This window comes from Strix aluco, chromosome 3 (assembly GCF_031877795.1).
Source record: "Strix aluco isolate bStrAlu1 chromosome 3, bStrAlu1.hap1, whole genome shotgun sequence".
Taxonomy (NCBI): Eukaryota; Metazoa; Chordata; class Aves; order Strigiformes; family Strigidae; genus Strix; species Strix aluco.
In genome coordinates, this window is record NC_133933.1 from 128,788,803 (window position 1) to 128,800,259 (window position 11,457).

The window sequence follows — 11,457 nt, forward strand, 5'->3', positions numbered from 1 at the left end:
TTTTTTTTAATGCAATAGCTCTTGCAGATATTTATGGGCAAGCCTAGAGAGCACAGGCAAGAGCCAGTGTCACGCATCCAGGGTTGTGTGAAACATTGTAAGGAAATGTAAGGAACTCTGGGCAGGGCAAGAGATGCCGAGGACGGAACAGGAAAGGGTGGTGAGGTGGTGCCCTCATGGTCCAAACAGGACCCCAGACTCACTACCAAGTTCCCAGGGACCAGACCACACTGCCTGGATGTGGCCCATGGCCATGGCTTTGAAACATCCCTTCACAGTGCATGTGTTCAGACTCATAGCTATGGACAGACAAAAGCAAGGGACATGTTTGATTTTCAGGAACATCTTCAAAAAAAGGGTTTGGTTTGCAAAGGTGGAAGAGTTGGTATTTGGTGCTCTGTTGGCCAGATCTCTCAGTTCACAAGGCAAACCTTCAGTGACCCAAAGGGTACAGGGACTGCTGAGGAGTGTCTGTAGGATCTCAGCCAGTCAGCATAGGCTGGAGGGACAGTGTCATCTCCTGGGAAGCTCTGCAATCACAGATTGTTCCCAAGGAGCCTCCTTTGACCGCAAAGGGTGCCCAGGTGAGACTAACACCTTCCAGGGGAAGTGACCTTCAGATTTTAATTCTCACCTTGAAATAAGTGGTCACCAGCAAGTTTCCACTAGTGCCTCCCTGTCCACCAAAGCCAGCTGTTGGACTATGTCATCTACACACTGGTGTTGATATATTTATCACTCCAGAATCCTTATTAGACAATGAAGTATTTTGTCCATTACACAGATGGAAACCAGAGGTACAGACATGCATAGGTCCAAATTCATCCCCATTACCGTTAGACCCTTAAGTGAGGAGTTGAAGTGAAGAGCACAATCAACTTTGGCTCCTTCTGAAGTCAACAATGGGCCCCTCTTGACAAAGTCCTGAGCCCTCTCTGTGGGTCCTTGCCCTCCATGGGTGTCTGTTCCTTGTATTTCCAGCCTTTTAGCAGTATTGATTTTTTTAATTGGGAATGCATGACTGAAGCTGTCAAGAGCCCAGCGTGGGTTTATCCTTCTCCTGGCTCAGCACATCCCCCCAGCTCCCTACGCTTGGAACACATGGGAAAGAACAAACTAGAAAAGAAAATAGAGGAAAAGGGCACTGTCCTCTTCCCCAAGGCGTTACCCTTCGCACCCACTCCCAGAGCATACCATTAGGCCTCCTGGCCTCCAGCAGAAAGCTCCAAGCTGGGGAAGGGTTCATGATATAAAGTGACCCAAAAATCTCTAGTTAAAACGTCTTGGACACAGAAAGAAGACAAGGGAGACTCCCTACCTTTTCAAGCCAGTGGCAAAAATCCTACCAGCTTCTCAAGGGACAGTTATCTTAAATTACACAATTCTCTAACTTCAACTGAATTTATGTTATGGGAAAAAAAGGGAAAGCTAAGGGGCAAGGGAGGCCATGCTGAACCTGTATGGGCATTGCTACAGGCTCTCCAGTTTGTCCCAGGCAAACAATTTAACCTCTGTGCCTCAGTTTCCCCACCCATAATCTGGGAATACTGGTGAGCAAGCTTTGCTCTAGGGCAGTTATTCTGTTCTGGTGCAAAGGATTAGACTGGCTAAATAAAATATGATGGGACTAAACCAGAGACAACATGTCAGTTTAAAAGCATCATATATTAGACCAGATAAGCAGAAAATATAACTCAAAGAGCTGTAATGTGAATACTTTTTAATATTGAGTTAAAAGTGGTAGAAAATCAAGTAGGATGGGCAGGTATATTGCAGGACTGCTGGTTATTCTGACACAGCCTTTCCAAATAATCTTGGGCAACTCTCTTATTTTCTCCAGCTTTGTATTCTACTTAGTGCCTTCCTTTTTCAGGGCAGTAAATATCAGCACACTAGGACCAGGTGTTTCAGAGGTGCTCATTGAGGCCTTATTCCCACTGACTTCAGGCAGAGAGCTCATTACCATAGTTTATGGAACAAACTCAATAAGCTCTAAAGACACTTTCATGAACCCCACCAGAGTTTGAAACACCTCCAAAACCCAAGTGCCTAAATATAGTCGCTGGCTAGACACAGACAGTATTTTGCAGACAGATGCAAACTTGCTTTGCTGAGTTTTTAGCTTTCTGGAGGCTGTGGTTAGGACAGTGTTTTGATGAAACTAATTAGCCCAGTTGCACAAATACACCCTCAGACAACTAATTTGCCTCTCAAGGCTAAAATGTTAACCTAACTGATTTGCCCACAGTCACACAGAAAATTTGCAAGAGAGACAAGAAAAGGCTCTATATGAGTTTTTGCCTCATGCAAAGTACATTTTGATGTAGGCAAGGGAACAATAAGGTGGTAAATTCCAACCATGCAAAGATTTGGGCTCAAATCCTTCCTGCGGAGAGGGACAGAGCATTTGGAAGGATTAGGGAGAGAAATCACAACTTTGGGGTGTGTGTGGGGGTGTGCCTTTTAAATCAATGGGCTGACTCTTATTTACCCATTCCCTTCTTTGCACTACTGTCACATCAATGCACCTCACTATGCAAGTGTGTGTATACAGAGAAATGAAAGGCTAAGCAGCCTCCCTCCTTCCAGTAACAACTGCTCCCAGGAAAGCATTCATCTTGCAATCCAGGGTGGAAAAAGAAACTTGACAGAGAGCCCAGATGAGTGAGTGCCTGAATGCCAGGCGTATTAGAGAGACCATTTTGGGACTATCACCTCCCATCTCGTCCTCAGTGGCAAACCATCCCAATCTCAGTGACCCTTGGAAGACAGCTGCCCCATTCTTTCCTTCTTCTTTTCCTCACGCCAGGCAGGGACAGATGTGGCTCTGGATATGCCTCAGATGATTGGGTTACTCTTAGTGGCTCAAAAGGCATGATCTGTTGGCTCTTAGTTTGCATATCTGCTGTTCACAATGAATATAATATTCTTGGGTAGTCAAATAGAAAGATACTGGCTCTAAATGGATGCATTTATACCCTATTGGCTTCCTCCATTGCAGGCTTTTATTGTCATTTTTGTTGATCTTTTATACTCAAGTATGTGTCCCATTCAGCTCCTTAACTTCTAGTAATTTAGCCATAATTTCCCAATCTATGTTTATTCATTCTACCTGTTTTGGGTTTTCTAAATCTTGGAACAGTGTGGTCTGGAAAGCCATCCTAGTGAGCCTTTACTGCAACAGTCCCAGTTCATTAAAGTCATTGAATTTAATACAAATCTTGCTCAAGTTAGGTTTTAACATCATCAATAAATTCCAATTTATACGTGTATAAGATTTTAAAACCACAGTCCACAAATTGTACCAGAACAATGTACATAAATAAGGAATATTTGCCTACCTACATGCTTGGGACCAAGGATCTTCCAAGTGACTAAATCTATTTCATCACTAACCACTCTGAACCTGCTATCTGGTCCCAGAATTTGTATGATACTTTGATATAGGCCTATGAGAAATTTAAGAACATGCTGCCAGTAAACAGCTATAAACATCCCGTACAATTTGTTGAAGGACAATATGTTTTCCATATATATTAAACAAGTCTAGAAAATGCATCTATGCAAAATTTCTTTGCTCTAGAACTCTTCAGTTTATTTCAGAAAACCAAGGAAAACCTTCAGAAAGTAGTAGTCTTGCATAAGGCCTATTAGTCTTTCCTATAAGGACACAGCAGTTTAGATGGCTTAGCAAAAGTCAGGAACCAAAATAAAAGGTTTGTTAAAGGACTACTATTCCTGTCTGAATGAGAATTTTCCTCTCTTATCTTCAATCCTTTTTTTTTTATCCTTTTTTTTTTAGTCTCCCTACCTTTAGGCTGAACTTTTTATTAACCCATGAATTATGTTGATGCTGTTATTTCTTTCCCTATTTTCTAGACAGCAAATTTCCACTTTTCCTACTGGAGAAATGGGATTCCTTTCTCCTGCCCTCAGTCCTCTAGGTTAAGCTTCTGGCCTCCCACTGCCAGTCTGTGATGGCACATGTCCCTGCCAAAGCTGCCAACCCAGCCCCTAGTGAGCTTGGACGTACAATTTCTCTGTGTCCAACACCAAATGAGGTGAATCTCACCTCTTTGTGCTCCTCTGTCACTCTTAATAGCCATGTGTATGAAGGTACAGTAATGTACCTGATAGCAAATGGATGGGAATTCTGGAGACCTGGTGCTGGTCTCACCTGTCCACTTCCCTCTACTGTGCCTCAGTTTCTCTGCCTGACACCTACAGGTTTGTAATCAAAAACTTTTATGCAACTGGAATGAAAATCAAGAAATCTGGGGTCAAAGACCTGGGGAGTCATTTTGCAACCCTAAATTGAATATCATTGGGAAAGCTACCCTTTTTCCTTAATGGAGAAAATCTCTTACAGTATACAGCTGTTGCTGTAGCCCCTATTCCAGTCTTGTTCGTGGCCCCAAATGTAGCACAGAGATGAAGCAGGGTTGGTCCTATCTACCTGACTAAGTGCTTATAATCATGAATAATAAAAATCATGTAGATCCACATGAGGGCTCACTGGGTTAAGAAGAAACATATATTCATTCATTATTGTTGATAACTCATGTAAACAGATTTCTGCTCTCAAAAGAGTGGGACCCACAGACTGAGTCATGGCTCTTCTGGGAGTTTTACCCTGACATCAGCAAGACTCAGCTTCCGCACCTTTTCTGAGTTGAAAGTCTTCACGTAACTGGGAAGTAAATATGACATTGAGTTCTTAATCTCGAATCAAAATGTAGTAAATGCTCCTATAATATTAGTCCGTCTTACGTTTTAAAAAAATAACGAACAAGAATGTTTTGCTGGGGGTCTTTTTAACACCTGTGTTGCACTTGGTGTAAAAATCTCTATATAATGAAAATGCAGACACCACTCCTGATCCTGTGGACTTTTAAGCAATATCATTTACTGAGTCATTGCATGACTCATCTTTCTCTAAAATTCACAATCATTTGATTTATCTTACTGACGTTAATGAAGTAATGACTGAGTATGTGAAAATCCCTGACATGAATTGTTCTAGAAATCACAAAGGAAGGTCTTTTTCTTGCTTTAAAACAAACAAGCAACTCCCCCCAAAAGCGACTCATCTCTTCACTGTAGGCAATATGTCTTTTTGTATGAGCAAAACTACTGAGAGCAGCATGTATAATATCAGAATCACAAAGTTTTAAGTGGAAATAAATCTGAGCCATTCCTAGACTCAGCAGACTCTAAATCCATGGAAAAGAAAAGCTACTAATGTTGTATGAACTATGAGTTCGTATTTGTAATTACCACAAGTTTTCCCAGTTCTGCTTGCAGAAATCTGCTGGATTGCTGCTACTTAAAGGGATAAAGCTATTACCTGTCCCAGGACGTTCCCTGTCAAATGTAGTGATAACCAAGGATTGAAATACTGCTTGATCAAAGTGCCAGCAAAATAATTTCTATTACAAATATCTATAGTTATTCTCCACTGGTGACAGGTAGAGAAGGAGGGTCCGAGCTGAGGCAAAGGATAGTAGTATGACTCTCTCTTCTGCTGTGAGCTTCCCATGCATCATGGGCCACATACTGACACATACAGAGCATATAAATCCCCTCCTGTGCCTTGTCGTAGACACAAACTAGTCCTTTGAGTTTGGCTGTAAGTAAAAATGTAGGTTATTGACCCATTCAGCCCCAAGTGAGTGTTACGATGAGCAATGCCATTGCATGGACTTCTATCCTAAACCCTTTTGTAGATATACATCATGTGATGACAGAGATTTACTGACTAGATGACAGCGAGAAAAAGTAGGGCCAGAAAAGCCAAGGTGCTTGCATGTGAGATGTGAAAAATCAGTAATGTCAGATGTTGGGGGAAGTTGCAAGAGGTATTTTCTGAATAGCATCATGCAGGGGAACACCTCTGCCACAGGAAGATGGAGAACCCTGTAGGCATGGAGAGAAACTCTGACCCAACTTCTTGGACACACAATAAAATGCCTGGAGAGTAACAGCAAAGCTGGGGAGAGACCTTTGTGCTCCAGGGAGACCTGCAGCCTCTGAGGAGCATCTGTAGTGTTGCCCTGCAGTCTGGAGCCTGTGCCTGGCCAGCAACCACTCACTAGGGACTGCCTTCAAAGAGTCTTTTTGTTTCCTTCAAAGCTTGGAGTTATTCCCACCTTGATTTTAGTTCTTTTCATCAGCTAAGATAGTCCCTTAGCCTTTTGACTCTTTTAAAAGAGATGTGAGATAAGCTTATTTTCTTTTCCTATCCTATATACTTGTGTGGCCTACTTGTATATCACTAGCCTGGCTACTACTCTCCCCTTTCCCATCCTCAGAGATGCTTCCACTTAGAAATAAATCAGCTTTGTGGATCTGGTACGTGAACAAATTGATTTCAACCAGCTGTTTCCTAAACATGGTCATAACTCCCTTTGAACATGTCCAGCATCCCTGAGCGTGCCTGCCTCACCAAGGACGAGAGTGAGCAATAGCCCCAGATCGAGTGCTTAGCATAGGAGTGGACACCAGGGTACCCTGCGTTTCACTTCTGCTGGTCATTTCTATCATCAAAGACAGAAATCCGTTCATATGTCCTGAGCTCTGTGTCATGACAGACTTCTGTCAAAGGTGCACCAGGACATGACACAAGCTGGATCACAGGAAATTCCAATGGCAAACAGGTTTTTGCCATAAGAGTGGTCAAACTCTGAGGCAGAGACCTAAAGAGCCTGAGGCACCTCCATCCTTGGAGAGATTCAAACTCGGCTAGACATAAGGCTGAGCACCCTGACCTATGCTGGCCCTGCTTTGACCCAGGAGATGCACAAGAGGCCTCCAGATGTCCCTTCTGACCTAAATGACTCTGTCAACCTACAACTTAAAAGCTTGTTTCTGAACAACCAGACCAAGCTCCAGTGAGCTGCTATCTGGTTTTGAATGCATTGTCTGCTTGGCCAGGCAGCTCTCCAGGGCAGGGACTATCTCCCTGTGCATGTATGAGCAGCTCCTCTTCTCAGCCAGGTCCTCAAGGCCCTGCCTTGATACCAATAATAATAATAAAGCAGAAGGAAAGAACACTATCTATAATCTCTCATTCATGCAACTTGTTTTTTACAGAAAACTAGTTTTTCAGGATTTCAGGGCTATAAAACAAGCCCAAGGCATACCCCAGCATGCACTTTCATGCACGCACATGGCATTCCAGCCTTCAGCACTGTCCAATGACACACACAGGAATGCTTGTAAATGGCAAGCACTGGAAAACCTGAACCACATGAAAATATCTCTAAACCATCCCAAACTGACCAAGGGCACCAGCAAAACTACAGGGTTTTGTGCTGCCACTACTTTTCCAAGGAGGAAGCAGACCACCAGCTCTGAAACAAGTCTGAGGAGCAACACTACCTCTTCAGGAATGGAGGATGGACAGCTGTCCTGCTGCCCAGAGGTCACGATCCAGACTTCTCTTATGAGATGACATGCTTCTTTATATCCCCATATGGATTAGGCTGCTATGGAATGTAAGGAAGTGTGTGGTTTCAGGGAGACATCGCCACTGTCCTCTGCTTTCAGCTACTGCAGGGAGTCAAATGCTTTTCTGTAAATGCATTTTATTTGAATTTGACTTTGTCAAATATGGTCAGGCAACTTATATTCACTCTACAGTGCCCTTGGTGCCCATGAAAATCTAAAAAGTTTGCAAACTCCTGAATTCATACAAATTTGATAACAAAGATGTATTCTGCATATCTTTCTCTGGAAAAATCACCCATCAGACTACAGGGTCCACCTACACAGTAATATTTACACTGTCCTGAAAGTGCTTTACAGGGGCATTCTGAAAATCACTACATCCCAGATATCCTCAATAATCATCATCCATTCTCAGCTGGTAGAAAATGCTTTGGATTTAGTGGCGTGGAGAAAGAATTAAACAGCACTGGGTAGGACCGACTTGTAGGGAGCAAGACTGAATATGATCTAGATCTCACATCAGTTACAAAACTCTCCTCTTTAGTCACAAAAATTCATAACAAGATCTTCTTTAGTGGGATTAAAATGAATGCTGCAGATATAGGAATTGCTGTAGAAGATTGATCAAGATGAATTCAACACACTGTCTCAATACAGTAATAGATGGAACAGGCTGCAGAATGTTGCCTCCTATTTAATGTGGCACTATGGAGCAAAGCAGGCACATAGCCTTTCAAAAAATGACGGGCTTTTTTCCCTAAATCTGTATTATCGTGATTTGGGATAGCCCTGCCATATACACAAATGTCCCTTCCTCTTCTGAGCACTGCTTAATTCTTTGCTCTACTAACACCATACAGCAATGAGTTCAGCATATTTTTCTGCAAGCTGCAAGGCAGTGGATCAGTTGTCTTTCACCCATCTAGGACAGACTAGATATCTCCAGGATATCCTGAATACCCTGTTCCACAGAGATGAAGAGCTCAAACCTTTTCTCATGCATTACCTTCTTCCACTGTAGGTCAAATATTCAAAACTTTAGGCAGTTTTTAATCAGTCTTAATGTGTTTTAAGAAAGCATTTAGGAAATCTTTTGAAGTTCTGTGGTGATGGGGACTGTTGTTAGCATTATGGTCTAAGTTTTGAATGGTTTTCAGACCCTTATTTCCCACAGGAAATTGTAGGAATTCCACCACAAAATACCCTCAACAAACCTGATCTAATTAGAAGCTTAAGGATATATCTGTGCTGTAGTGATTAATGTTCATAACTTAATTTTAACCTGGCTATGAAAGGTACTAATAGCAGGTAGACCTCATAATTCAGCAAATTTCATACCCATGCATTTGTCCAACCTCCAAGCCAGTTGTGTAGTTCAGGCTGGCCACACTCTGCTGTAGACAATGCTGGAGCCAGTTAGCTTTAATCACTGTAGCTTATATTCCATGGCCTCATAATCCAAAGAGGCTTTGGCATCCAGGAGTCCAAGTTTCACTGTCTACACTACTAGTTCACTAAATAGTTCCAGGTCTTGTGTTCTTGCCCACAAATCAATGGGCAAACAATTACTATTCAGCTCTGTCACCCTCTTAAATTCATCTTTAAACTCCCTGCTGGGAATGGTCTTTACCTGCCTTAATTCCCAAGATGAGCTTGGGAACTGTTAGGGTCAGTGCTAGCTGACACAGGTCAAAACTGTGCCAGCAACTGTGCTAAACACAGCAGAAACCACTGAGTTCCTGTGCTTGTACCTCAGCACTATTTCATATACCAACATAGACCTTGAAACCAATGACATTTATGTTCCTCAGTCACCAAGATGCTTTGCAAGATTTCAGTCTGAATCAAAACCAAGACTTCTGCATCTGACCCAAGCCCTGTGGTCTCCTAGATGTAATTCAGGAAGGTGCTTGTCTAACATTGTTTCATCCTGTCCTTCTTCTACAGATCTAACTCTTAGGTTTTAAAAACTAATTCAGAAGAGAAACAGAATAGAGGAAAATGATCCTTTTTTCTTTAATTGTAATAACTGTGCAAGCTAAAAGGGCACGCAATGGAAAGATCAGGCAGGAATGTGAATCCTGACCTCTGTTCTCTCACTGGCTTGCTGATCAACCTGTTGCCTGTGTCTCAAACACAACACTTCCTTTCTGCACCTGGTGGTCTCTTCATCTCTAAGGTGTTGAAGACATGTTGTAGTCTGTGGATATCTGGACTTTATTTATAGTTGCCTAAAAAGATGCTCCTAGTAACTTTGGAGACACCCTAAGAATAGTCCACTGGCTTCTAGCTCTTCTTCAAGTATGTCCTATGCTATACCTGCATGTCAGGTGTGGGTGTCTCGGACACCCTATGACTCCTCAGATGGTGCCAGATGCTTATGTGTTGGCAAATGAAGCCAACCCTTCTGACTGGTCAGCTGCACCTATCCCTAGTATTGACTGTATAAATTTGGGGTTTAAATCTGGAGTGGAATCCCATCCCTCATTTACTTTCCGCAGCTGTCTCCAGCCCGCATATGCCTGTTCCACGGGAGCCTGCAATCAGCATTAACTCTTGCTGCACAGCATGGGCCAGGATTAAGTTACAGGCACACACTTGCAAAGACACATGAGAAGAAATAATGCAGACTAGTCATGCAGACATAACGGTAAGGTTTAGGAAAACTTATAGCCTGGCTGGGGGTCAAGGCCACTGTTTTAACTCTGTTCCTCCCTCCATCCTCTGGTTGGGTACCTGCACCTAGGCTCTGACTGAAGGTAAAATTATCAAACAGCTTAAGGACAGGACTAATTCTTCCTCACTTCCACCAAGTTTACAACAGTCTAGTGCTGATGGGAGAGTGCATGAAGTGAATGTAGTTGAAGGCTTGCTTGGGCAATTCTTTTGGCAGCAAGGTAGACATCTCCATAGGGAATATGGAGTTTATGTTGTTGATGCTTTTATTGCTAATGAATAGCCCTGATGAAGCAAAGAGAAAGTGTGAAGCAAGCAGAGGAGTCCTGAGGTTACTTGAGTTAATATTCCTCCCAACACTGAGCACTGAGAGGGCAAAGGGAGAATAAAATGAAGAGGAAAAATTCCCCTCCTAATTAAAACGTTTTTCAGAGAAAAATGTATCATGTCCCTGAAAAAGCACATGCACATGGAAAGGGGCCTATGCATGGGGTTGGAAAAATGCTGCTTTTGTCCTGTTTGGAAGCTGCCCCATGCCCCGCTGCTCGTGGTCCCTGGCAGCTGTCTCCTCACTGAGGCTCCCAGGTACAGCTGAGGGGCTCGGGGCAGCTCTGAAAAGTGATGCCTGACTGACAACTGGCAGGTGACTTCCCTTCAATTGACAAAGGAGGCATCTCTCCTTCTTTTCTCCCTCACGCTTTTTTTTTTATTATTTAAAAATTAAAAAAAAAAAAAAAAAAAAAAAAAGGAAAAATAGGGAGAGAGAAAGCAGCAGGAAGAAAGGAGCTGTATGAAGAGAACCCTTCAGACACATGCTGCTGTGGCTCAGGATGGGTAAATGCCAATCCTCCAAGCTTCAGAACACTTTCATCATTGCCCATGTCCAGACTCATGAGCTGAGACCAGAATCCAAAACAAGCCCAGACCCTATGAAACATCTAGACGGGAACCCAGAATTTGGCTCCTGAGGTTTATTCCCATCCTTAAATACTGTTGACTTAAGCATTAGTAAGAAATTCACCCTAGTCCAGACAGCCACCCAGGATCTGAGGCATCACATGGACCCTGTGCACAGACCAGTTCTCAGACAAAATGGATGTACCAGATGTCATCTAAGATGGAAAGTGGTGAGGTCTCCTAAGCAGGTGTCCTAAGTGCTGCACTATCCTTCTCTCCCTCTGTCTAATCTATCTAATTCCCCTTGCAGGTAAGGCGCAGTGAAACCAAGCGAGTTACGTGGTCAGGAGCTATGCTCTGCTCTGGCTGGTCAAACGGAACCAAGCCCATCTTCCTCGGAGGTTTGGTCCCCTTCAACCAGCTATAGCAGTGTTG